General features: G+C 41.5%; 1 protein-coding gene and 1 long non-coding RNA gene across 2 annotated transcripts in view; one reads left to right on the forward strand and one right to left on the reverse strand.

Annotated features, from left to right (window-relative positions):
• RUNX1 (RUNX family transcription factor 1) overlaps positions 1 to 26,671 on the reverse strand; it is a 484,255-nt gene that overhangs the window by 427,694 nt on the left and 29,890 nt on the right. The gene's annotated exons all lie outside the window — the stretch shown is intronic.
• On the forward strand, positions 4,012 to 26,420 carry LOC138249242 (uncharacterized). Its single transcript, XR_011194807.1, has 3 exons — positions 4,012 to 4,055; positions 16,874 to 16,982; positions 26,367 to 26,420. It is a non-coding gene; the product is annotated as an uncharacterized lncRNA (long non-coding RNA).

Raw genomic sequence — 26,671 nt, forward strand, 5'->3', positions numbered from 1 at the left:
GAATTGGTGGCAGCCAATCAGATATCATTTTGAGATGTGTCAGATTTGCCGACCTTCCACATCTCTAGATATACGTAAATAATTTTTCTTTAACAACTGCAAAACTACTGAACAGATTCATACCAAATTACAAAAAGCACTCTTTCTGGACCCAAATCTATCTTTCTGCCAAATTTAGTGTAATTCCATTACAGCAGTTCAGGCTGTAGTCGTCTAAAATATCTATGGGAAATTGCATGGGGAAAATGTGCTTTGGGACCACCCCCTTTTTCTCAGCCCCGCTTGATGAATCTCCCTGAAACTTTCCAGACAGCAGCTGAAGTGAGGGACAAATTTGTTTAGAAACTTTCTTGAAGATTTGTCGAATGGTGCCAAAGTTATTAGCAAAACGAAAACCGCTTTTCCTATGGAAAGTAGGTCCTAACTATAAGCACCTACTGGGGACTGCCATTAGATAATATACATATATATGTATAGACAGATATATATATATATATATATATATATATATAGTTCTTGACTTACTCAAGGTCGGGCTGTGGACTACAGTAATTTTATAGGTGTAGTTTTGTGAATCTAAGTTTTTTGTGGTTGTTTGTTGGTATTAGCATGCTCCTCTCTAAATTTCCATTAACCCCTCCTTTGTTGAGCTACAGGAAATTCATTGCATCTGTGACTGTATTTCTGACAAACTCAGTCATGTTGCCTGCAGAGCCAGGGGCTTTTTAGTCTAATGTAAAAATCAGTTTGGTGTCCTCAGCCTAAGTGATGACAAAGCACTCAAATGATTTGACAAGGAGGAATAGGTGAGGATGAATAGCCGGGGTAGGTGAGAGGAAGAGGGGTCGAGAGAGTGGGAAAGATGCGAAGAGTGTGACAGATATGTACATTAGGCTACATTGGGATAAAAGAGGGCAAAGGAACAAGAGAGTGATAGATGTGAATAATGAAAGTGAGAGAGTTTAGGGTAAGAGAAAAAGGTGAAAAGACAAATGAAGGTGAACAAGAGGAAAATGAGAAGAGACTGAGAATGGATAGAAATGTAAGCCAGAGTTACACACGAGAGAGATAAAGTGATAAGGAAGCAGTAAAAGGCAGGAAAGGAGCGCAAGGATTTTGGTAGAAGCTGGATAAAGAGAGGCTGACGAGAGACAGGAATATCATAAAGACAGAAGTAGCTGTAATGGGGCAAAAAAGAGCTGCATAGAGCCATGTTTTTTTGTTTTTGACAGTTAGTCTTTATATTGACCATAGTGGGCACATGACGCGCCATTCGCCAGGTTTCACACCACAAGTAAGGAAGGACTGTATAGGTATACCAACAGGTCAGCATTTGAGGTGTAAGGTTCGGTGGCATTGCACACGTAAATGGCAACAGCTGGATTGAAAGCATGTGACAGCAACAAAAATGCAGGATATGATAACCAGAGGTACAACAGTGACATCAGACCTGCGAGTGACAGCAGCAGGACTTTCAGGGTACTGATGTAGAGTATCATCTAAGTGAGAATTATATCAGAAGTCACATATTCACTTACTGATCCACCTACACCTTCCACTCGGTGAGTAAGCACCTGATCCAGAGATCTGATCTACTGGTCTCTCATCCTTAACCGTGCATGTTCTGTGAGTGCAGTAAGAGAAGGAAGCTTACTTTGCTACTGCCATGCTGGGCATGTTCTGTAAGAAAGCAAAGACTGAACTGCTCTTAACTAATTTGTACATGTACTGCGATGGGGAAAGCTTGAGCTGCTGCTGTTCTAGCCATTCATGTGAGGGGCAGAAGCTTACACTGTTTCTGCCCAAAATGTGCCTTTACTTTGAAGGAGGATTGTTTCCACTCCAGTTGCTCCATCTTATGAAGAAACAACAGATGTGTATATATTGCATTTGCATAAGATGCACTATGATCAGGGACTTTTTCACAATAATTCATCTGAGATACTAAGACCTGCAGTCTTGAGGAAGGCACCTGAACCCACAGGGATAATAATCAAGGACAGAAACATAGTGACGAAAAAGGGCCCATTACTTGACCCTCCTGTTTTTAACCTGGTAGTAGGGAGACACCAGTAGAAACTCTTGAGCTCACCAACACACAATTTTAATATAGGTCGGATTGTAACAAAGGGAGAACATAAACATAGCCATAAGGGGAATAACCTCATCCAAAGGATGGAATCCTTAACAGTGAACAAGTGTAGTGTTGGATGCTTCCAAGTGCCAGATCTGAAACTCGCTGATGAAATATACCACACAAGATAGAATAGGTTTAATCGTCCTATGTGAGTATACAAAAGCATGTTAATTCCATAAGTGGTCTTTTTTTTTTTTTTCCAGGACTATTGTACTTCTTGCATGCTTATGTCTATTTACAGAGAATATAGAACAGTATTTTAACGCCTCCCACTCCCTTTTCAGTGCGTTAGCCATTTACATTGAACCTGTTCTTTAATTGTGAGTTAACCATAAAATGTCCCTTCTACTACTACCTGCCTTTTACTTATTCTAGGCGTTAGGGAAGGTTTTTCTAGTGCTGCCCATGTTGTAACACTTTGTTTAGTCCAACTACGTACTGAAGTTTTCATTACAGAAAAGACCAAGCGATTTGTATTGCCAATGCTTGTTTTATTGCATGGTGTACATAAAAGAAAGAACCCTCTCAATATATGAAAGCAAGATTTGCTCCTGTTTGTCGATGTGAAAGAAGCAGTTTTTGGAATGGACTAGATGGCTTTGTAAACATTTAAAACATAGTTGACAAGTGGCTTAACGTAATGCATAACATCAGAGGTCAATTCTGGGATTGTAGCACTTTATATGTAGGGCTTCCGGTTTCATGGTATTTATTTTTTGCCATTTCTGTCCGTATTTATCCATATTTATTTTTTGCAAAATTTATCAGCGTGTATCCACATTTATTTTGGGTTCTGTAGAACACTGAAGAAGAAAGTAGCAAATTTCCAAATTTACTTAACCAATAAACATACACTCAGATTTGAATGCCTCACAGGTTTCAATGATATGAATGCCCATAGCTAATAAACCAATACACTCTTATGATAACATCCATATTTTATCATCAGTTTTATGCACCTATAGTGCTGTTCAAGCCTCATTGGGAAACTTGTTTTCTTGTAATTCCCTTATCAGTCAATCTGCACAGCCTTTCACTTGTGACTGACAACACTTAAAATCACTCAAAAACAACCACATTTCTCTTTTTACCCAAGCTTAAAAATAAATACATAGAAGAAAATAGATGCTTTTCTGTCTGTAGCTGTAAAAATTGAACTTGGAGCCTTATTTATATGCCTGGGTTTTTAACCCATAATGACAATGTTAAAAGCAAAACAATAAGCCAAGAATGCAACATGCTGTTGGATATAAAGCCAAGAATAGCAGATGGTGTTATAGGAAGAGCCATACGAAATATGCAGCAGAGACTGACAGAATTATGCAAGTGGGAAAGGGAAATTATGGGGCGTAATATGGCATAATCTGTAGCAGTATCTGTAGCATCATTATTTCTTTATTTTGTCAATTTAATGACTATTAAAATTGCCTGAGCAAAGTTGCACCACATCCCAATACTGGTTTAAGACCTGAAAACAGCTATCAGCAGGTGTGGCTCCTCCATTAGGGCGGAGAAGCGTCGCCCCCCAACAGCAGCAACAGCTGCACAACTTTTACTATAGAGCGATAATAAACAACATTTATTATCATTTTATAGTATAAGGGGCAGTGCCATGGGGCTGTGACAGGGATGAGGGCTTGTGCACAGCACTCCCAGATCAGTACGCATGTATATTTGGCCGTCCGTCTTGGGCCGGCCAAACACACATGCGCACTGGGCTCTCTCCAACCCAGCAACGCAGGCACTGCGTTGCTGGGTTGGAGACAGCAGACAGAGACTTTTGGTCTGCCACGGAGCTCCCTGGCTTGGTGCTCCATACAATCCTAACGCTGCTTTCATGCTGCCAGCTGGATTGGACGCGGTGCAGGCTGGGAGCTTGTGCCTGCAGTTGAGGAGCGGATGGGAACGGCACAAAAAGGTATTTTTTTTCTAAAAATGACATTATTTATTTTATCCATCGTGCACCCTCCCCTCCCTACTATCACCCCCCCCCATGCCTTTTTTCCGTCCCACGAGCCGCTCCTAGCTATCAGCAACTGAAAAATGACTGGTTAAACTTTGCCAAGTGTCTAGTGCTCAGAAGTACATGAAGTGTTTTTGTTTAACAATGTTTAAGCTAGAAAAATATATTTTTCAGTAAAATATTAAAATTATACAGCAGATTGTACATTTTATGGAAAATTATGAAAACCCATTATCATGCAAAAAAAAAAAAAACTACGGCCCCAGACATGCATAATCCATTAGCCCTTATTATATGTCACAGTGCCAGTTTGCAGACTTCTGAAATTCTAAAAAAAAATAGTTTCTGACTTTCCAACTTTTTTCTTGTATGCTATCAAGGGTTAAACAGTGCTGCGGGTCAGTAATAGCCTTTCAAATGCAGATGTCAGCATCTCACTGGTGATGGATCACCATTACGACTCCTTAGATAAATGAATGGAGTTACTAAAAAGATATGACCAGTACAGAGCAGCAGCTAAAAAGTCTGAAGACACGCCGAGAAAAGAAAAACAATGTGTTGGCACCCTTCTTCATCGTCAGCATAGATGGTGGTGTGATTTTGGTATGGTACCTGAAACGGGGGCCGCATTGAATAAGAGCAGATCAGGCTGTAGGTGCCGCCCCACGAGGTGGTCAAAAAACACCACAAAGCATTTGAACACACGCTGCTCACATGTGCTTGCATTGCACTTCAATCAAAGCGATCCGCACAATTTTTGAAGTACAAAAGGTCGTCAAGGCACAAGTATATACTCTCTTAAAGTTCACTATGGCTGACTTCACTGTTCATCCTTGTAATGCTCTGGCAGTTCACTTAACGTCAGCAAGTGCACTACAGTGACATACATCAAAATGCATTTCCACCTGCATATATTCTTTGCACTTGTTTACTCTCATGGTACTAGCTTTGTGTCTTTTAAAAGGCCTGGGATCTGCTTATTGGAAGTGGGTGGTATATTCTCTGTGCAAGTGGTCAGGTTTGATAGGCCAGAGCTTTCCTGGCTGTTCTGCAGCGTCTTGACGGCAGACGCAGGGGCGATACAAGGTCTGCGCAAATGGGGCGAGAGGCAGTGAAAGTAAATATGTTTGAAAAATGAACCTCCAGCTTGAAAAAACAAAAGCGCGGCAGCAACAGACTGCGAGAAACAGAAATGCGCACAGGAAAGAGCTGCTCGCACGGGCCCCTTTTTATTGGTGTTTACAGGGACGGAACTTCTGCAAAAAGCTGCCGAGGGCTGTTATCAGCGCCACACAGGCCTGTGGTTTTTGTTGCTCTCGCAACTTCGTTTTCAACTGACGATTGTTTTTCAATAAACAGGACACCTCCGTCTGAAACGTTAAATTCCCAGTAACTTCACTGAAACGGGCGCACAGCCGCTCCCCGACGGGCAGACGACACCCGCCACCGTTCAGGTGTTTACCGAGGCAGATGAAGAAATACCACAGCGAAGACAAAGAATAAGAAAGACTGTGGAACGGCGGCTCCCGCGGGGTCTAAAAGCACAAAGCCACAAGCCCCGCCCATTGTTAAACCACCACAGGAATTATCGGGTTGGCACCTAAGAGTGAAAATGCATTTTGTGCATTGCACGCCCGCGTCCAGCCTTGAAAAGTCACCTTCCCACCAGTTGAGTCCCCAAGGGCAAGAAGATTGGTAGCGGGGGGGGCAATTGCCCAGGGCCCCCCATCTTAACCAGGGCCCTGCTTGAAAATGAGGCCCGGGACTGCTAAAATGTAAAACTGGTTTCCTTTTTACTTTAATATAAAATCACCTTGTGAAGGAATTTTAAATCACAGTGAAATGCTTTTATTGTGCAAATGCTAAAATTGTTATGGTTTTAACTAACTGAAACAATAAATTAAAATCCATTTTTTTTTCTCCATCAAATCAAAGATTTTTCCCTCTAGATCATCTCTATTCTTATACCCCAACCTCTTTCCTCCTCCCGGCCTACCTCTGTTCAGACTGTACTCTTTCTGCTCAGTGTCATGTTAAAGGTTTTGGGGCCCACACTCAGACATATTTTGGCTGTCTTTGTGTACCCCCTTTCCACAAATGTTAACATACGCACCAGTATTGTTGAGCATCGTGCATGCTTAAGTTAGCATAACATTGGTAGTAAAATTCAAAGTAGATATGAATAAGGGCACCGAAAAACACCTAGCCCAGAGCCACACAAATCTGAAACTTGACCCAATTGAAGTCCTTGAGAGACTTTTCACTTGTTTGGAGGGAGAAGAGTCCAAGGAGGGTGACACCCTCAAAATACAGGTAAGTAGGGTGTTGTGGCGAGGAGCCTGGTCTGCTAGTCACAACGTTTCTCCACTCTGCTAAAATAATTAAAACTATCCATGAACAAGAATAGCAATCCTCACATTTGCTAGCAGTATTTCACTGTGGAGGTGTGCGAGGAAGCAGCGGAATGGAACTCAGCATCGTTGGATTTAGGCACATGGAAGGTTGGATGTTCCATCACGTATTGCTTCAAAGTGAGCCATATTCATTGCTTCTGAGTATTAATACTCCTTGCTATTGCGGCAGAGTGTGAACTAAAAATGGAGCATTGGCTCAATTTTTTCACAATTTGCTGGAATGCAGTGCTTTAGCCCCCAAACCTCCCTCCAGGTAGCCGAATTCTCTTTGCTTGCTTGATTCACACTAATTTAGAAATGGTATTGTAACATTTCACTGTTGCTGTTTTGTGTAGGGATTTAATTGTTTAGTACTGTTCCAAAAGTTCACTTTTTGGTTGCTTCAGAGCACTATATGTGCAAAAAAGAACAAAATAGTGATGGTTGTACTTTGAGTAAACGTGCCACGGGTGGCGTTTGTCATGTTCCAGATAGTTACTGATGTAGTGGCTATAGCACTACAGATAGTACTGGCAATGCTGACTTATTAGGTAAAAGGACATTAGTGATGTGGGGATTGTTTGGCAAATTATGTGGACATAGCTTGGTTTGACCTCACACCACATGAATCTGTCCATACAGGATTACTTGTCCCATTTCAGCCGTGAGAAAAGAAGAGGGGGTAGAGAAAGGGAGGAGAAAGAAGGTATTGGGGGTTATTTCGTGACCGGTGGATGCAAGTCATCCACAAAAAAATGACAGATGCCCCAGCCCCCCCACACTCTATGTACCAATGTGTAAAATAGGGCGGGTGGTGCATCTGCCAATTTTTGGTGGGTGTCCTGCATGTTCGAAACTCTAAATGATTCCCATAGACTCTCATGACTAACCCGCTCAACTTGGAAACTGGAGACTTGGAATCTAATGCCACCTTCAAGGATTGAACATAGAAGATCTTGTAATGTTTGACAAATCACCTTATTTTGCAGGTTCTCAATATGTGTAACATATAACAAAATAACCACATAGTATCGTGTGTGCTGCCCCAGTTTCATATGCCAAAACCATTACATCCTATTTTACGTAATCCTATTCCAACCACAGCCATTCTGAAATTCTGACTTTCCTGGAGGAAATGAACCATCACACGTTCACCAATGTTTTGCTTGGGTGCTCACATAGAGCAACACAAACACAGCATCTAGTTACTATACATCAATAGAGCACACAACTATGTTGTGTGGTGCAAGTGCCCCCAAAATGTTTGTAAATATATCCCTACATGTTTGCAGGCATGTTCTTGTTTTTGTGGCACGATAAGTGTAATTCTGCCTCAGCTGTCCTGTTTCATTGACTTTCTTCCTGCCAGAACGAGTCTGCATTTCCTGGTGACCTCACTCAACAGATAGATAAGGTCATTACTAGCAAGGGCTTTTCCAGTCTTGCACCAATCTACTCATAGTGATCCAGGCAAGACTGACTCAAGGAATGTCTAGCTTCTGAGCCAAGGTTCAGGTTATCTCATGCAAGTATTTGTACATCCTTCTACTGATATGCTTGATTGCACATTACATTCAGTGGAAGAAAAGGCGTTGAAATCAGTCTTGAATGATTTTCAACATGCATGATTTTAGGACTTGCTGCTTCTATTGAATAACCTATTATCTATGATCCTGCATTTTCTTGACTTTATTCTCTTTGAGTAATGAATGGAACTACAGAGCGGCCTCGGGAGTGAATACTGTCATTAGTTAACAAAAATATTCTATTCTCCTGGGTCCTTTTCCTTCCTACCATAGTGCTTTAACTTTTGGGGTTGAATGGTGATGTCTTCATACTTTCGGTGGGTTGCTGGGTTATGTACCCCCTATGTTCTCCTCAAAGGGAGATAGATATAAGGGAGGTAATTGCATATTTATTTATCAGGTAATTGCATAGTTAAGCACAGCACCCAAACCGCCCTTTTAGTGGTGGTGGGAGATGCTTAAAAGAGACTGGATCAAGGGGCCACAGTTGCTATTATACTACTTGACCTTAGTGTGGCCTTTGATACCATGGATCACCTAACACTCCTAGATAGGATTCATAAGGCTGGGGTCATACGGAAAGCTCTGAGCTGCATAGACTCCTTCTTGATGGCTAGATCTCTTCAGGTTTTTGAGAAGGCTTTCTCTTCTGCCATCTTCCCAGTTACTTGTGGAGTACCGCACGGGTCATCCAATTGCCTGACATTGTTTAACTTGTACATGCAACCCTTGGTGGACATTACTTCCCCCTTAGGAATTTTCATTGTCTCTAATGCAGACGACACCCAACTCGTTTTTTCATTTGCCCCAGATGTGGATACATCTGGATGAATAAATCCTGCCTCCAGCTGAATGGATCTATGACTGACCTCTTGATCCTCTGGAGCAATCCTCATCCCCAAAGGGCCCTTGACTGGCCTGTTCGTCTCAGTCCTCCTCTGCTCCCAAACCAGCTATAAAAAGTCTGGGGGTGTGGTTGGAATGCACTTTGACAATCGAAACCCAGGGTACCAAACTGTCTGGAGCCTGCTTTGGCATTATGTGAATGCTGTGCAAGAATTTGCACTTACTTCCTCAACTCTCAAGGAGACTAGGCCAGGCTCTGATTCTCTCACAACTGGACTACGCAACTCGCCGCTTTACCTATGTGCTCCTAAGACAGTTATTCACAAACTATAAGTAGTGCAAAATTTCAGCTGCACGTTTGCGGTCAGAGATACCTAGATAATAATCAGTCAGACAGGGCTTGATCGATCTCTGCTTGCTGCCTTTGGGACAAATGATTGAATTTAAATCCATGTGTATGCTGAACAAAGCCTTCCATGTGGGTGCCACCAATTTCCCACCTTTTGGTCACCCCTTCTTCACCCAAAAAGGTCCTGAGATCTACCAACTCACATTTAGCCACTGTCCCCATGATAAGAAGAGGCAAACGTGGAGGGTAGGCTTTTCGCTCTATGAAGAATGAGTTGAGTTTTAAAAAAACCCTCAATACCTGGCTATTTAAGTATTGATCTCTTTTTGATGCATCTGGGCTTGGTGCAGTGGTTCTTTCTTTCCCTTAGTGGTGGGAGGCCTTCGAGTCGCCATGCGCTTTATAAATCCTCTAGCATAACATCTAGCATATTTGGTTTATTTACATCCTGTCTTACTGCAACTGTCGATTATCAATGAGTATGAATGGTTTACTTCCAGGGAAGAAAATATGATACCAACATCACTTAATATATTCTTCGAACAAGGGCGAGACATTTCAAGAACCTGTAGCACAGTGAGAGAAGATCCAGATATCACAGTCTGCAAATAACTTCAACTAGAGTCAGAAGTGAGTCATCCAAAATCTGCTGGTTTCTGGGGGCATTAGTGGCACATCAGTGATTTATAGAAGCGCCACTATCTGGTTGCTTAGATAACAAGAGGTGAGTGTTAAAAGGACTGGTTTGGGTCTCTCAACACATTGCATTATTAAGAACGTTTTGTAATACTTTTTTGAACAAGGAAGGAGTAGGGGGTCCAGCTCAGATGTCGATGAGGCCTTTGGACATGTATATTCACAAGCAGTAGATTACACAGTGCTATTTATATATTTTGACAAAGCTTTGTAACCTGAAATACCAAGAAAGGGTCACAACAACATACCACGAGGACAAAATGGCTGTCAAGAACACTTGTAGAATTCCATTATTTTTCTATTACCTTGCAGAGATGTGTTGTGATAAGATTAGTAACAAGAGCTACTGCTATTTCTTGGGGGAATGGAATTAGGTAATAAAGCTACATTTTTAATTGTGATTGCACTTGAATATTTTGTTGCATTTTTGCTGAACATGGTTTCTTCACTATTAAAAGGTCTTATAGCTTTGGTAGGTGGTAGAACCAGGGTAATTAACCTTTTACAGACTCTGATCTTAGATTGTTTGAGTGAAATTGGTTTGCGTCAGCAACCTTCTGTTTCATCCATTGGACCTTACTATTTTGCTGGGATTAGTAGAGTGGTCATGTCCACGAACTTTCCCATAGATGATACTGCGGTGAGTTTCTTTTTAAGTGTCAAGGGAAAGGAAAATGAAGTAAAATATGTTGACCTTTGATTAGTTCATCCATACTTAACAGAACAGGGATCAATGTGAGAACATAGTTGGTGGAAGGATTAAACGAATGAATGAATTGTCACATGTAAAAAGCATGTCTGACAGACAGAATAATCTCCAGGTGCTGGTTGCCCAACTCTGAGATTAAATGTGGGGCTCAAACACAGGAGTGCCTTTGAATGTGTATGAAAGGAACCAACATATTGACATTGCTGCAAAGACAATAGGATCCCAACAAATGAGCTTTCGGACTGAGAAGCGTTTCTAGCCCTTAGATGGTAGTTTTGAACAAACTGTGAAAATAAGCTTTAACCCAGAAATTCTCCCTGAGATAGATGAAGTGGCTTTACCTTCAAGGTAGGCCCGAATGAGTTAAAGAAGAGAATACTTTTTGTCTTGTACTCGCTTAAAGTTGACTCGCTCTTCCTTGAGTGCAGCTCAGCCCTAATCCCTATTGTTAAGTTTCCAGTCTGAGAATCCACAACTTTCTTGGCCACTTAGATGAAAAGAATATTCACAGAACCCACTGGGCAATCGTACATTTGTTGCATGTTGACCAGTATACCTCGTATGCTCCCCCTGTTTTTTTTGTGTAAGGAAAGGGGGCAGTTTTTGACCAAGCACATGCTAGAAGCAGCTTTTGATTATGTCAATATTTGTGGGCCCCAGGTCTTTAAGTTTAAGTGGGATTAAAAAAAAAACCTGGAGGTCTATAACAAGGCATTGCCTATGTAATAAAGGCCGTGGTTTACACATGTAAATAAAAAATCTGTGCTTCCCATAGTCTGTTGCCCGAATGATATTGTACTACATCTCTGTGTGTTCTGTTATTGCATCCAAATATATAACACAACTGACGTACACCAAAACAAGCCAGGACCATTGGCTTTATCAGTGGTTATCTGTATAAAATATAGCGCAACAACAATGAATTTGTTTTAAATAATGAATATTGAAAATGTTTCAATTCTGAAGTTATGAGATTGTGAATTAAACATTACTGAGTTTTGTGTAAGGGATAGTGGTCTTCATAGTGTTCCAAACACTCCCATTCTTATTTTTTTTCCTCTTCATATCTTTCTGAAATCTCACATCTGTACATTTTACACCTCATCTCTTTCCTCTTTAGTATCATATTATGTACTTCCTTGCATCTCCTTCACTTCATTGCCCTCAAACCCTCAAGGCACCCACTCACCTGTAAGCAATGCATTTTCTTTGGCTTGCATCTAGCAATATTTTGTCAATGTGTATCTCCCTCACGCACATTTGCATCGAATCCTGTTGCTTGTGCAGGATTGAGTGGGCACCTGTTGTAGAAATGTGCAGAAGAGGAGATCTGTTCATGAACTGCATGGCTCTCTGTGAGGGTGAAATGAATTATAGGTGGGTGGAATCAAATCAGCATTACTATGTCACATTAGTCAACAATTTCCAGAAACCTTTGCCCTCTCAGCCTATGATACTGATTATTTGAGTAAACTCAATTGAGATTTCAAATCATTGCCATAATTTTGTATGCTTGTTTCCCTTTGTGATGCTCTCCGTGGTTAGAAGTGTTCCGGAACTAAAACTAACCTGACGAAAATTCTTCTGACAAAATGTTTTCGTCAAACTTTTCTTGAAGGCTTTTTCTTTAAGAATGATTTTTTTCCAGTTATAATGACCTTCACCAGATTTGCAAAACCAACCTTGTGAAAGCCTTTCATATATATTCATTTTTTTAGGTTAGTTGTTTCTGTCTGTTAAAGGGGGGGGGGCTTAAACCCAGATCCATTTTTCTTTTTTTAAGGAGGGTTACTCCTCTTTCCTCGATCCTTTAACCCTCCCCCCTGCCTTCAATACCCCAGGTGCTCTAACTTGTCTTTTTCTCGTTTTATAATACCAGTAGACTTACAAGAAAGACTATGGTACCCCCTTTTTAGGGTCGAGCCTGCGTTGCATGCGCTCGCGCATGTGTATCGCAGCGAGACGCTTTAGTATTTAGAAAAGGGCTCGGAGCCCTGTCAACTTCACCTCAGTGTTTTTTATTGGTTCGTGGGCTTGCCTAATAAAATCTGCTTGCTTTGATTAGTCCAAGGCACGCATACGTCATGCCTTTTCCGGTGGCTAGCCCTCCTCGAGCGCAGCGACCAAGTACAGAAAACATGCGAGGCTAGCTGTTTTCCAACGGGCTCGTGGACTTCTTTTTCTCTAATTTACGAGCGTGATCTCGCTTGGCAGAAGTCGAGTGCTTTACATAGTTAATTTCACTTTTTCGGGTTATGCACATAAATGCACTTTTGACTGATAGGTGAAAAGTCGGGTTAGGAGTTTACAACGCGATCAGCTCTAACATGAGCAAACGCGAGACCCGTTGCATTGTAAATGCTTGTTTAAATGTACATTTACCATTGACATTATATTTTCATGGCACAAATATTTCGTCATTTTGGCTTTTCTCCAAAATTATTTTTTATCAGCATGACTATCTTCATTTTGGGAATCCGTCATAATGACGGAATGTTGCTCGGGACAGGGTGCCTCAAGTGCAAGGATCCCTTTGTCGTAATAGGTTGCATAATCTGTAGGTGTTTGTAAGGCATTGATCCAGCCCTTTTAGTTATTAGGCCTGTATTGACCTACAGGTAATGTATTTGAATACGTACAAGGCCAACTCGGGCTTCCATCCTTCTAAGGTCAATAAATTTAGTAACATTAAAGTGGTAAACCATTTGTACACTGACCTTAGAAATGTCAGAAGTGTGATTTTGAGGGCTATGTAAAAACATATGACTATCACCTCACTGTTCAAGACATCATGGACTTCATGTCGGGTGCCATTTAACTGTCTTACCTACTAGGTAGCAATTTATATACGGAATTCCCTGTTAACATATCCTTGAGGCTACCCAGTGGACTACATATCGCCTGACATCAATACATCTCCTAAATATTGATTACAAAAATATTGTCCCAATGGTGTTAATAATAAACAGTCTATGCCAAACGAGGCAAAATTTTTGTAAACAATATTGAGGAAAAGATATTTATGTTGGGCGATATTAGTGTGAGTGATATTCTGACATAACAACCATGCTCCAGAGTCTCCACGGGCATTGTATATTATCTGTCAGAAGAAATATATCACTTTTGTTTTTCATAATTCATCACACTTTCAGCGCATTTAAGCGAACATGGGTGGAGTTATGGGGAATACATCTGCCACTGCAGTGGTTGCATTGCCTGTTTTTTTACAGATCCTTTTTTTCACCTTTTTTGGGAGAAAATGAATGGAACTGCCCAAAATTGGCTTTTGCCTCTCTGGCCATATGACCAGGATGCTCCTGGACCTGGGGACATGCGGATGGCCAGCAAGGATGGGCTTCACCCAGGCATTCAGGATTCAGCTGGAGGTTCAGGAAACTGCACAAATTAAATTAATTCATTGGTTATATACTAAACATACGAAATGGTGAACAAAGCGCTAACATTTCCAACATATCGACCATTCAAGCGAATTTGCTCCCGTCGCCTTTTCTCCCTCAGACCACTCACCTTTCTCCCTTCTGATTGAAATTTAAACTGAGCCACCCCAATACACTTGCCATTTCTGACTGTGCACATAGGGTAGGGATGTGAAAATAAATCTGACTTATAAAGGTGAAAGTATTTGGGGGTTAGATGAATGAGACTGTTTACAATATATGCGGACCTATGATGTGGCACAGCAGATCGTTGCTCTAGAGCTATGCACTTATAATCTTGGCCATAGTGGCAATAAAACAGGTGTAAAATGAAAAGAAAATTCGTTGCATACCTCGCAAGAGGTATGAAATGTGCTATATAAATGCCCATGAAATAACACTTTCAACAGGAGTCGAACTGCAAGTGGAATTCGTATCTGCCCAGTGGGCAGCTTGTACCGTAGGGCACACGCAGCGCGCATTGTGTTTGTAAATCGCACTTGAACTTCCGGTGAGTTTACCGGATAGTGACAGGCGCAGCATAGTTTGCCTTCGGCACGTGCAGGCCCTGGGTCGTTGTACGCATGCGTGTGGAGTGCCGCCATTGTTTCACGCCCCATGGAGTTAGTGTAATTTGTGTGGCGCTCCTTAATCCACGTGCACACAGCAGGGGATGACAGAGCTGATCTGCACCAACAGCCTGGACTGTCTGCAGCCAGCCGGGTGCATTTAGCTAATCCCTCTGATTGAGGAGTCTTTTCAAAGGAGGACGAGGGGATGAATCAGGCCTGGAAAACAAACTTTCAAATGCTCCTGTTTGAAAGGCTCTTTTGATGTGAGATGGATGACCTCCCTGGATCGTGTACACACAATTTGGAGGCGACTGTCTGCAGGGCGTTGCTAAGGACGATCACCAGAGGGAGGCATGTTGGAGGTATGGTGAGATAGGCCGGAGCTCCAAACAGCAACTCCATCGTCCAAATAGAAGTGGCGGTCATACGTGCAAGGGCTCGAGCCTGAAATGTAATCTCTACGTTGTACCACACAACGGAATTTTTATTTAATCTTAATTACACGCCCGATGAAGGCAACTGCTGTCAGTGCAATCGACCCTGCCTGCGAGGGAAGAGGTTTTAGGACAGGCGCCCGCTTCCACATCATTTTAATTTGCTCAAGTTACGGTGTTTTCAGGCTGGCGCCATCTGACTGAGCGACAAAAAAAGTTCTGCCGGAAGTTCAGCCTACAAGCTCGAGAAGCCACATTCAACTCTGTCTGTGTGATGTTTGGGAGTGTGACACCAGCACTGAGCAGACTAAAGGGAGAGAATTTCAAAAAAGATCCACTCGCTTTGTTTCACAGACTGAATTAGCCATTGCCTTCCTATAAATGACCGTCATTCTCAGTATCGGATAGGCCATTTATTTCACTAGGTATTTCTCTGGCGGGCTGATGCCCTTGGAGGTCGGTTTTAAAAGCCCACGGTTACTTCCGATTCCCCTTACACTTTCTATATACAGTGGAGGACCAAACACTGGTGAACGTCTCATTGGTGGCCACACATGTTAGGGTAACTGAAGAAGTTGGTACCACCTAGGTTAGGGTGAATTTAGGATGTTGTCCTGATGAAATACCAGTTGACTTGACTGGGCAGATATAGGCGTGAAACATGTGGACTGACACAGAGGGTCCTCCGAATTAATTGTGCTCTATTTGTCCTCTTAATTGTTTTTAATCTTGGCTGGGATCCCCGTAAATAAAGCATGGGCATTAGGGGTTCGAGGACCAATTTTAACCTGCACTAATCTCATATATTCACACTCACCCATGACTTTTGCACCTGTCACAATGTTGGGCAGTGAAAAGATCTCCCATTAAAAAGTGCTCTCATTCCGCTTCATGGATGGGGGGGCGGAGGGGTGGGAGGGACCAATGGGCAGTGCAGTGCCTGCCCAGCGAAGGAGCTGGACCCGATGATGAAGCATGCCACTTTGGATGGCAAGAGTTCTAGTATCCTTATTTGGGATGCGCTAGACACCAAGATAGCAACTACTGATCACATGCCAACAACTCCTAGGTGTTGAGTAGAGGCTCAATTTTTGGGAAATTCGCATTTGCATTGCATTTGTATTGCTCCTGTCACTTTTCCCAGCTCCTTAGTTTTTTTTCAGCAGGTACAGGGAGGCTTTTCGACACAGAGAGAAAGAGAGGAAGGGGGGTGACGGGGGAATTGATCAAAGAGGGAGAGGAGAGAAGAGGCAAGAGAGAGAGAAAGGATGGATGGAAAGCAAGAGTGCAAAGAGATAACAGAAGTGGGCCTGATTTGAATATTTTTGCCAGGGTTGCTTTTGGTTCCTCAGACCTGCCCTGATCATTTTAGGTACAAATGCAAAACCGGAAATATATGATTCTAAGATGCAATTAACATCCGGAAAGACAACACCATATTTTATATAAAATAATATTTATTTTTAAACTCAGCATGAAAAAAATGGGACATGTGTAATGTGACATTATTTGTGACAAATTCTATCTGTGGTCTGGCCATTACCTATTCCACAAGGTGACACCTAGGGATTTTCTAGAAAGCTTCTCACTGCTCCTTTGCAAGCTAAACCATATTAAAGGACTCAGTAATGGCCCAATTGTCGGAGGACAAGGTTAGCAAAATGTTCCTAAACTTTTGTGTACCAGCCATATTTGCATGCAGGCTTTGCTCCAACATTTCGCATCCGTCGACTGAGTACTAAGGAGGTGTGTTTCCTTTTGTTTTATTGACATATTCCTTGTTACTTATATTACAAAACCTCTTTCCGCAGCCAGATCACCTACAGTATGGCTTTCAAGATTCAAGAGTGGACTCCGGAGACTGTCCCTGCTGTTTTTTTGCCATCACTGTCCTGGACTGCGCACATGTGGGACATCCAGGTAGTGCTGGGGTAATTTTAGCCTTGAATATTTTATGTGCACCTAATATATATTGACAGAGATGTTGCTTCTCCCATTTAAAATATAGTTAAAATACCGTTACTGGGATTTTCGGTGGAGCTAGAGTACTACTAATAATGCATAACAATTAACAAGGTCCAAAAAAGATGTCTACAGCAGATGAAAGGACAAGACGTGAAATGATACAATACAAACGCATACCGTAGAACAACCTTATGCATGGGAGACCAAAGACACAAAACAAAATGCGGAACTTAGATAGGCCACTCTGAGATGCCACATTGAGTAGCATGGAAAGGCGAGGACATTTGGTTTTAAGGCTGATGGCGAGTATGTTAATAGGTGGAAGAGTGTGGGGGGGCACATACAAAATTACATGAACAGTGGAACATGGGGATTTTGCGTTATCATCAAATCATCCAAACTTACTGAACTCTTAACATTTTAGTGGTTTGCAGTTTCAGGCTCAGCCTCATTTTCTCATGTCCCATCCCATGATGGAAGGTGCCTTTTTAAGTCGAGCGTGCAAGCACTTTGACCTGTTGTAAGTCTTGTGGGCTTTTAACCACGCCCACCTCAGGCCCATCACTTTCACTCGTTTGTGGGCGAGTAAGGCAGATAATCATTCCACTTGAAATTGACAATACTTAGAATGAGGAGGCATACAAAGGGTGCAAGGTAAGGCGAGAAAACAGTAAATTGTCTACATTTTTGTATCAAGGGCAGGCTTTAGAATTATAGTGGAGGAGAGTTTTGAGATAACAAGTAATCTGAGGGTGTACAACTGTAGAAAGAAACATTATTTGCATGTGAGACAGTGTATTGTATTGTAACATTTATATAGGCTTACTGCCCCTATGCAGGGTGCTGAAGCAATTGTGTACATGGATACCACACTACACCATGTAGGTGTATGGTTGGAAGTGTGTTGTCTTTGCCTAGAGCCTTTGTGGGCAGTGTTTCCATGTAGTGCATGATGACCTCTGCGATTCGGTTATCATATCATGGGTTGCAGCACTTGGCAGTGGGTTGAGGAAGTGTGAGAGACAGACATGCAATTTTATAGTTTGTGGTATGCTGGAAGTACAGATGAGCTTTACAGGTCCTTTTATTGTGTTGGTAATACTTCTTTAATTTCTTCATTCCATTTCCTGTTCTGGTTGTGGCAGTGTAACCTCCACTCTGTGATCTTATGAATCTGTGGGATTTACTAGTTGTGGAGAAAGAGTGAGTGGTAAACAGATATCGGGCTAGGTAGACTGCAGGTACATACATACAGGGGAATTCATTCAGCCCTCTTTGTCAATTGGTCTGTTCAAGTGTCATTCACAATCTTGCTTCTACTCGGCACAACATTCAGCATGGGGCAATTGTTCAAGCCATTTTATTTATTGTCTCTCTTGCAGAGTGAGTGAGGGCATTTTGCTTGAAAACACATACCCAGCCACCTGAAAAGGCGTACACTTCTGTGTCAGGATTGGAGGGCTTCGGCTGCTGTGCTACTCCTTTTACTTATATTTTAAATATGTTTGAGAAATTTGTTTTGTATATTGGATATGTTTGTGGAATAAAATAAAAAAAGCTTTGCTTGTTTCATTTTCTCTGCTAACTTGAAGCTCTGGGGACTTTTTGGACTACTCCTCCATGCTCTCTTCTGAGGATAGTGGGGGAAGAAGGTTGATCAACTCATCGTGGTGACTGTGCAGATAACATGTCATCTTGAGTTGTTGCAAGCTGATTTGCTTGGAGTGAAGTGGGAATTTGTTTTGAGCCCGATTGCAGTGGTGTAACAAAGACCCCTGCAGACCCTGCAGTGCGGGGGAGCCCCCGATCTCCAGCCCCCCCCTGCACAGTGACCTGGCATGAGAGCTCCAGAGTGACTTCTGAAGGGGCCTCTCTCAATGTACTTTGCATGGGGGTCCCCTCAAGTTTTGTTACGCCACTGCCTGATTGTGCAGTTTTTATATGAGGAGAAGACCTCTGTCATCTGAACAGTAATTGATAATTTGTATTTTGTATGGAAAAGAAGTTCAACATGTATATTTTGAATTCTGGTGCAAATTTATCATTTCATTCAGCAGAGGACAGCAAGTCACCTGCTGCGCTGTATGAAAGAGAAAGGGCAGGTATATGCAGTATTTAACATAATACAGTTCATTCCTGCCGTTTCCTTAAATATAGGTATTTCTCCTCATTATGCCTCCCTTGGGAAGGTGTAATATTTTGATGCATTCCCACATCTACTAATAATAGTAAATCTGGGAATGCACAAAAATCCATGGATGCGTGGGAACGCTCCACCCAATAAACACCTCCCTATGGTAGAGTAATGCAACACAGCGGTTTGCGCTATGTTGCGTTACTCTAGATTTATCAAGCCATGCAGGGCCACGCCATGTGGCCCTGCATGGCTTGATAAACCTAACTTAGGAGTTGCATTGTCCTTGCACACCTTTGCGTGGTGCAAGGTTGAAGCAGCTACTTGATAAATATGCCCCTCAGTGTGTTATGCTGTTGTGGTGTACTTCTGCCTGTGAGAGCGGGTCACCACCTACCACCATCTTTGTTGTCGGTCTATTCTTCCTCAGTAGGAGACTACTTAAGATTGATGCCGGTGTGACCGCACAGCGGGTGCATGCAGCAGGTGAGCCGCAGGCGCACCAAAGGCAAGCCCATTTGCACCCATCCGCCCACTGACTGCGCACAGCACCAGCCATGCTGCCAGTTATAATTGAGATCTCCAAACAGCAGGCATAATTTGCTATGCTAGAGAGCAGCTGCTTGACTTGGGTAAGTCAACGCTTTGTTCTTCTGTAACAACTCCTTCTGTTGAAGTAGCCACACAAAATTCTGGTGGAGCTGTAACTGCTGAATCCGATATTTTAAGGTGTGAACTCCTTCATGTTAAATCACTGGTGAAACACTCAGCCGAACTACATCTATTACTTCAATCAGGGGACTGGGATGCATTGTTTCTGGTGGAAACCTGGACTACAAATTACTCTGATGTTGATTTGGGCTTTGTCTGCGTGACAGGTTATACGATCTTTCATAAACCCTTTTTTTCAGAGAAAGGGGTAGCGGATTAGGCTTAATATATAAGGACAAGTGGGATTTTGTTCCACTAAGCCTAGATGAGATTCTGGGCCCGAGCTGTTGGGCTTCTCCCTTAAGGATAGTAAGGGTTACATATTCTATGGTATTTTCTGCTACCACTCAAAAGTCTCCTCAAGTGCCTAGCTACAAACCGTTGTTGATATTTTTGGTAATATGGCTTTGGCTCACTCAAGATTTGTTATTCTAGGCAATTTTAATCTGTGGGCTCTCAGGGACCTTGACCCTGCGTGGAAAGATCTTCTTGGGTCCTGCAACAATTTTGGACTGCAACAATTAGTCCTGTGGCCAACTCACTGGGATGGGCATATTCTGGACCTTATCTTTTCCACTCAAAATCTTGCTGCTATTAGGGATATTATTTACCTTTGGTGGACAGATCGCTTCCTTGTGACTTTTTCCTTACAAGACAGAGAATCAGCTTTGCAGAAGCGTAACATGGCCACTAGACGTCTCAGTAGGGCTTGGAATAAACAGCCCAGAACCAGGCCTTGTTTAAATCTTGCCCCTTCTATTGTTATGGGCAGATTGTCAGAAGAAAAATATTTAGAGCTGGAAAACAGTATTAGAGACACCTTACACCGGATTATTCCTATTAAAGAACGGAAAACCCCACAGAGACCTTCGGCTCCATGGTTTAGCACCTCGATTAAAGCCTTAAAATTGACCTGCAAACAAGCTGAGAGAAAATGGCAAAAGTCCTATAAAGACGAGGATAAAAAAGCTTTATAAGATGTTTTACAACAGTACTAGAAGGAAATCAGAACAGCAAAAGCGGAACACTATTCTAGCGCTATCTTAGCTTCACCCAACAGCGCTGAGAAAGTGTTTAATATAATGCGTGAACTGTCCAATTCAGCTTGCCCAAACCATTCTATACCCCCATCACAGGAATTATGTGACAACCTCATGGGTTTCTTTGAGGAACAAATCACAGAAGGCATTGACACTTCAACTCAGGTTTCCTCAGGAGTCAGTGTCAACCAGGTGGATAGTATAAGCATGTGGAGTACTTACAGTAATGTGTATAAGAACTTCACATATAAATGAAAATGTTCTACAGAAGATGATTTTACAACTTTAGCATTGAACAAGTCCTCTGGGTCAACACCGGATCCTTTACCGCATAAGGTGTGGAAGGATCAGGCAAAATAACTATTTCCAATGCTCTGGCAAATTTCCTGCCAATCCTTGTATCATGGTTTGGTCCTAGCAGCTTGGAAAGAGGCAATTGTTACACCCTTGTTAAAAAAAGCCATTGCTGGATTCTGCAAAGCTAAGGAACTACGAACCTATATCCCTTTTACCTTATCCTGTAAAAATTCTGGAGCATTTTTTCAGTAAAATGTTATTAACCAAATTCTTGAAGGAAGAGTAACTCGGATTCCGGCCAGTTCATGAGACTGAAATAGCTCTGCTTACCACCATGAATGAACTGAGAATGTAAAGGCAGACAATGGTCAATTGGTGGTTTTGATTCTGCTAGATCTCTCTGCCGCATTTGATACGGTCAATCATAACATGCCTTTGGCTAGGCTGACCTCGATTATAGACAGGGGCACGGTTGCGAAGTGGTTTCAGTCCTACCTCTCTGATACATTGCAGGCAGTCTCCCTTCCACCTTTTCGCTCCGATTTCAGACCTGTTAAAGATGGTGTTCCGCAAGGCTCATCAATTAGTCCAGTACTCTTCAATATTGAAATGAGCCCTTTGATCTCACTTACCATTTCGCATAATGTCAGCTTGGTTAACTACGTGGTTGACACTCAATTAATCTTGTCTCTGGAAAATACTCAAAAGATGTCAGTTTATGCCTTCCATGATTGCATGAACAATATTATTGCTGGCTCAAATTCAACTCCTTGAAGTTCAATGGAGATAAGGCAGAGTTCCTTTGCTGCTCGGCAACTAAGTCTCCAGCTCTTCTCCCACCTAACTTCTGGCCATTTCTCTCCGATGGGGTCCCCGTACTGTCAGACAATGTCAGAAACTTGGGGGTGACATTTGATAAGAAACTGAGCCTGGAATCTCTTGTAATTAATACTGCAGGGTCCTGCTTCCCCTTAATTAGAGCACTACGTAATAATCTTCCATTACTGCCTTCCTCCTCTAGAGCTTTGGTAGTTCATAGTGTGATTTTAAGCAGGCTGGATTACTGTAATGCCTTGCTTTTAGGAGCTCCAGAATACTTGCTTAAACGGCTCCACAGAGTTCAAGCAGAGGCGGCCACATTGGCCTTGAATAGACCCAGTAGGACATCTCTATCCTTGGTGCTGAAATACTCACATTGGCTATCATTAAGACAAATAATTATTTTCAAATCTATGTGCATTGTTCACACATTCCTTCATGGATGTGGCCCAACCCCCCTGCAAGAGAAAATAAAATGGTATGCCCCTGGTAAGAACTTAAGCTCCTCCTCTGTGAATCTGTCCTATGTGGATAAATTTAGAAAAATCAGACAAGGGGGGGCGAGCCTTCATGATTGAAGCAGCTCGACTATGTAATCATCTTCCAGCCACCTTTTACTTTCTTCTGATTTGATGCACTTTAGAAATGCTTTAAAAACCTGGCTTTTCCCTAAAGTTGTGTAGCATGGTCGAGAACTGTTTAGTCTTGTTTTCTCACTGTAAGGAATTTGTTATTTCCCTCCCCAGGTAATATCATCAGCTACATGATATCTGTGAGGTGGCAGTTGCACTTTAACAAGTGATTTAAATAAATAAATACAATAAATACCTACATTCCTTAGTAGACCAGAAAATATATTAGAATGGTTTTCTTTACTTTTTTAGGTTGCACAATTTAGTTCCTCTGTTCTTGTGCAGCATGCGGGGTTTACAAGCTGTCCCTATTCAGGCGTCAATAGCTCACCTGGTTATATGTTGTCTTCACATTATAGGACTTGTAGTCCATTATCTGTATCAGTAAAAGCAAAACTGCACATTCCACATTTCAATGGATAATATTCAGGCTAGGATAAGCCACTCATACCTCACATGGGGAAATTTGAGAACTCTGCATAAACACTTAAAGGAGTACATTTTCCAGTCACCAAATCAAGTGACCCCAAGCGTGACACCAGCACTTACATTGTGTGAAACACTATTATGATTTTTTGTATTTTTTGACTGAGATGAGGTCACCCTCATTCGATGAGGGTGTCCCCATCTCTATTTTTTTCAAACTCAGGTCTTTATTTCATTGTAAGTTATTAACATAATAGGAATATCCTAGGTTGTTCATGTCATTTCTGGCTGGTGCTGTCCTTTGACTGCTGGTCAGAATAAACTGTGCTGATTGGACAGGGCTGCATAGTGCCTATTGGGAATTCCAACCAAAAGAAGCAAAGAACTGCCAAACCTATATCTTTTACAACAGTATACATCTAAAAAATGTATATTATTTGCAACACATATATTGAGCCTAAAGTGACAACAATCGGAAGAAATCTTAGTATATTTTTTTACATTACCTTTTATTCAACATACTTGTTCTCTTTGACACATTGTAATACTTTAACCCACATATTTCACCATTGCTTATGGAGCTTGATATAAAGTAACAAAATGTAACCATATAAACAACACTTTTATCTCAATGTTTATTCCACCCTTCGACGTAGACACTGATTGAATTACAGGAGACAGAGGCGTCCGATAGCGCTCCCGCAGCAGAAATGGAAGGTGATATGCACAGGTCTTTCTTGTAGTTCCATACCAGACGCCTTTAACTTGTATTGATAAATTGGCTTCATTTGAGGCATGCATGAGGTTTGACTGAGATATGTTTGTAGTTAAGTTGACATTTTATTAATGTCTGTGGAGAAGGGTGGAATCAACCTTGAGATAAAACTGTTGTTCTATTAATATGTTGGCTTTGGTAGCATACACACCACTCCTATTATAACTCTACCCTACATCATTAATGACACAACAAATATATTTTATCTGTTGTTTATTTGATTCTACTCCATAGCTAATTTGATAAGCATACTATTACAAAACAAAAAAAGATGCCAGCATGGGCAGCGACACTCCTCCAAGGTGGCAATCCTGGCCCATTACCCCTGCTTTGGAATTATGGTTCTTGCTGGCTGGGTGTGTAGACTCAAAGTGAAATTACACCAGAAGACACTGCCACCCTATGGAGGTGGAACATTATTTCTATTCTTCTGTGAACAATATGTAGGAGTGTGCTATGCGTCCCAAAATATCCACTGACATTCCTATTTTGAGTTTTCTCTTTGAGGTGGGGGCTGAAAAGCAAGCAGTGGTGATAAAGAGCTCAGCAATGTTTAATTTAATTGGCAATGGTAGGGATTACTAAAATGCAGCAGAATGAATGTAAAAAAGTGCATCCGTCACCTAGTCAAATTAAATATTTGAGTCAGCTTGCTCAATAAATCCAGCCATGCCCTCCATGTGACCCTAAAATATAAGATGTACTAGACTTAACAAATACCAGGCAGCAAAATGCTCTGACTGTCTCTGTCTGGGTTGCTCAAGCTGAGACTTTTAACAATGAGAAAGAAAACAGACGGGGAGGGCTGGTTTATAATACATCAGATTAGTTCTACTCACAGTCTCAAATGCCTGTGACTAGTTAAGTCGCGTATTGCAGTAGGGAATCTCATGCAGCTTAGACAGCTGTTTATTTAAGGGTAGAACTGTTGCTAAAACAATAGGTCTACAATAATGACTATCTGTGTGTCATCAGAACCCAATTCACTTTGTTTACCAATATTCTAACAAACTAATAGCATGTTTATATATCACTATCCAATCAAAATTGGCAGCCATTTTGATTGGGCACTAAAATGTATGAAACATATTCTGACTAAGGTGCTTTGACTAGTATATCTATGTTAATGTTACAGGTAATTGATTTATAGTGTGACTGCTGCCAGAAGGTGTCCTGGCACTGAAGGAGCCTGTAAGCAAGAACTAAACAGAATGTCTTTACTAAGGGCTAGTTGTTTACTAAAGAGACAGCAATGTCTGTAGGGCTTTCTTGAAGATGAGATGATTTGTCTCCCACCTCAGGAAGGGTGTGAGTATATTCCTTAGTGGCTGGTATTAAGAAGGACTGACCCCAACATAACTCCTTCTTCTAGCGAATGATACATAGCATGGCAGACAAAGACGATCTCAGGGTCCTGTTTAAAATATAATGTTGGAATTTATCTTGAAAATATATTGACCCGAGCTGATGAAAGGCCCACCGGGAAATGTAAAAACTCTTAAACAAAACTCTTTTGCCAACAGCCAGACAATGTAATCCAACTATGAAAAGTGAATCTGTTTGTCTAGGGAGATCCACCGTTAACCATGCTACAAGGTTCAGCATGACATGCAGCCTCAATAATCGATCTATAGGCACATTCAAGAGCATGACAGTATTCCATCCTTGATAAAATTGTAGGATGGAAATAGGTTTTATAAGAGTGAAGTGGCAAGTAAAGTCTGATCTTCTAAGCTTCTGTATGTAGAAGAAAGGAGCTGATGTAGATGTGTTGATTTGTGATCTGAAAGACAGAGTATTGTGGTAACTCATAGATTCTTTGCTTCAAAAACAAGACAACATCTTAGCTCTCCAGGCCATCAGCTACCCAACCATATGTACTGTAGATCTCCCAAGATAAAGATCTCTGTCTTGTCTGAATTGAACCTCAGAGCATTTTGCACAGCCTAAAAGTCACTGCAGAGACAGTTTTTAAAAGTGGCTTTAGCACAAGTGGATGGACCATCAAATTAATGACTATTTGGGTGTCATCTGCTTTGGCTCAAAATAAAGTTGAAAGATTAGATCTATCTTGCTACGGAAGCTACATAAACAGTGAACAATGAAGAACTTTGTGGGGAACCATGTAAACATTGCCTTGCTTTTCTGATTTGAAATCATAGAATTAAGTAGCGATTCCCATCACTAAACATCTATCTTGTAAATATGATATGTGTCAGGCCAAAGCATGATCTCGGATACCAATATTCATAAGAGCGATCATCAAAATATCTTGAGAAATTGTATCAAAAGTTATATAGAAATTGAGTAAGATCAAAACTCTCTGTTGCCCTCTTCTAACATCCAGCTTGACTCGCAATTATATGCTATGAAAATGTCTAAAACTAAATTGGGCAGAGAACTGCCCACTTACATGTTTTCCATGATACTTATCAGAACGAGAAGCTGCAAAACCAGCCAATAGTTATTCAGAACACTTGAATTTGCTGTCTTTTTTCAATGTAGGTGTCACAACATCTTGCTTACATGTTGGTAACAACACACAACCTAAAGAGAAGATTCACACAAAGAAGTAAGTAATTGACTGAGCTAAGTCCTTTTCAAGTGCAAAATATGCCTAGTGCATACTTACAAAAGAGATGCTGATTTGATAGATAGTGTCTGAGCTTTAATTGCTTCTGAAATTAATGGATCAAACTCCTTGTGCAGGGATACTGCTTTGTTTTCCAACAACACTGTAAATGTAGGTAGAACATCTACGTTTTAATAAAGGCTGAGAAAAGCTTGGATATTTTCTCAAGAAAAAGTCT

This window comes from Pleurodeles waltl, chromosome 8 (assembly GCF_031143425.1).
Source record: "Pleurodeles waltl isolate 20211129_DDA chromosome 8, aPleWal1.hap1.20221129, whole genome shotgun sequence".
Taxonomy (NCBI): domain Eukaryota; kingdom Metazoa; phylum Chordata; class Amphibia; order Caudata; family Salamandridae; genus Pleurodeles; species Pleurodeles waltl.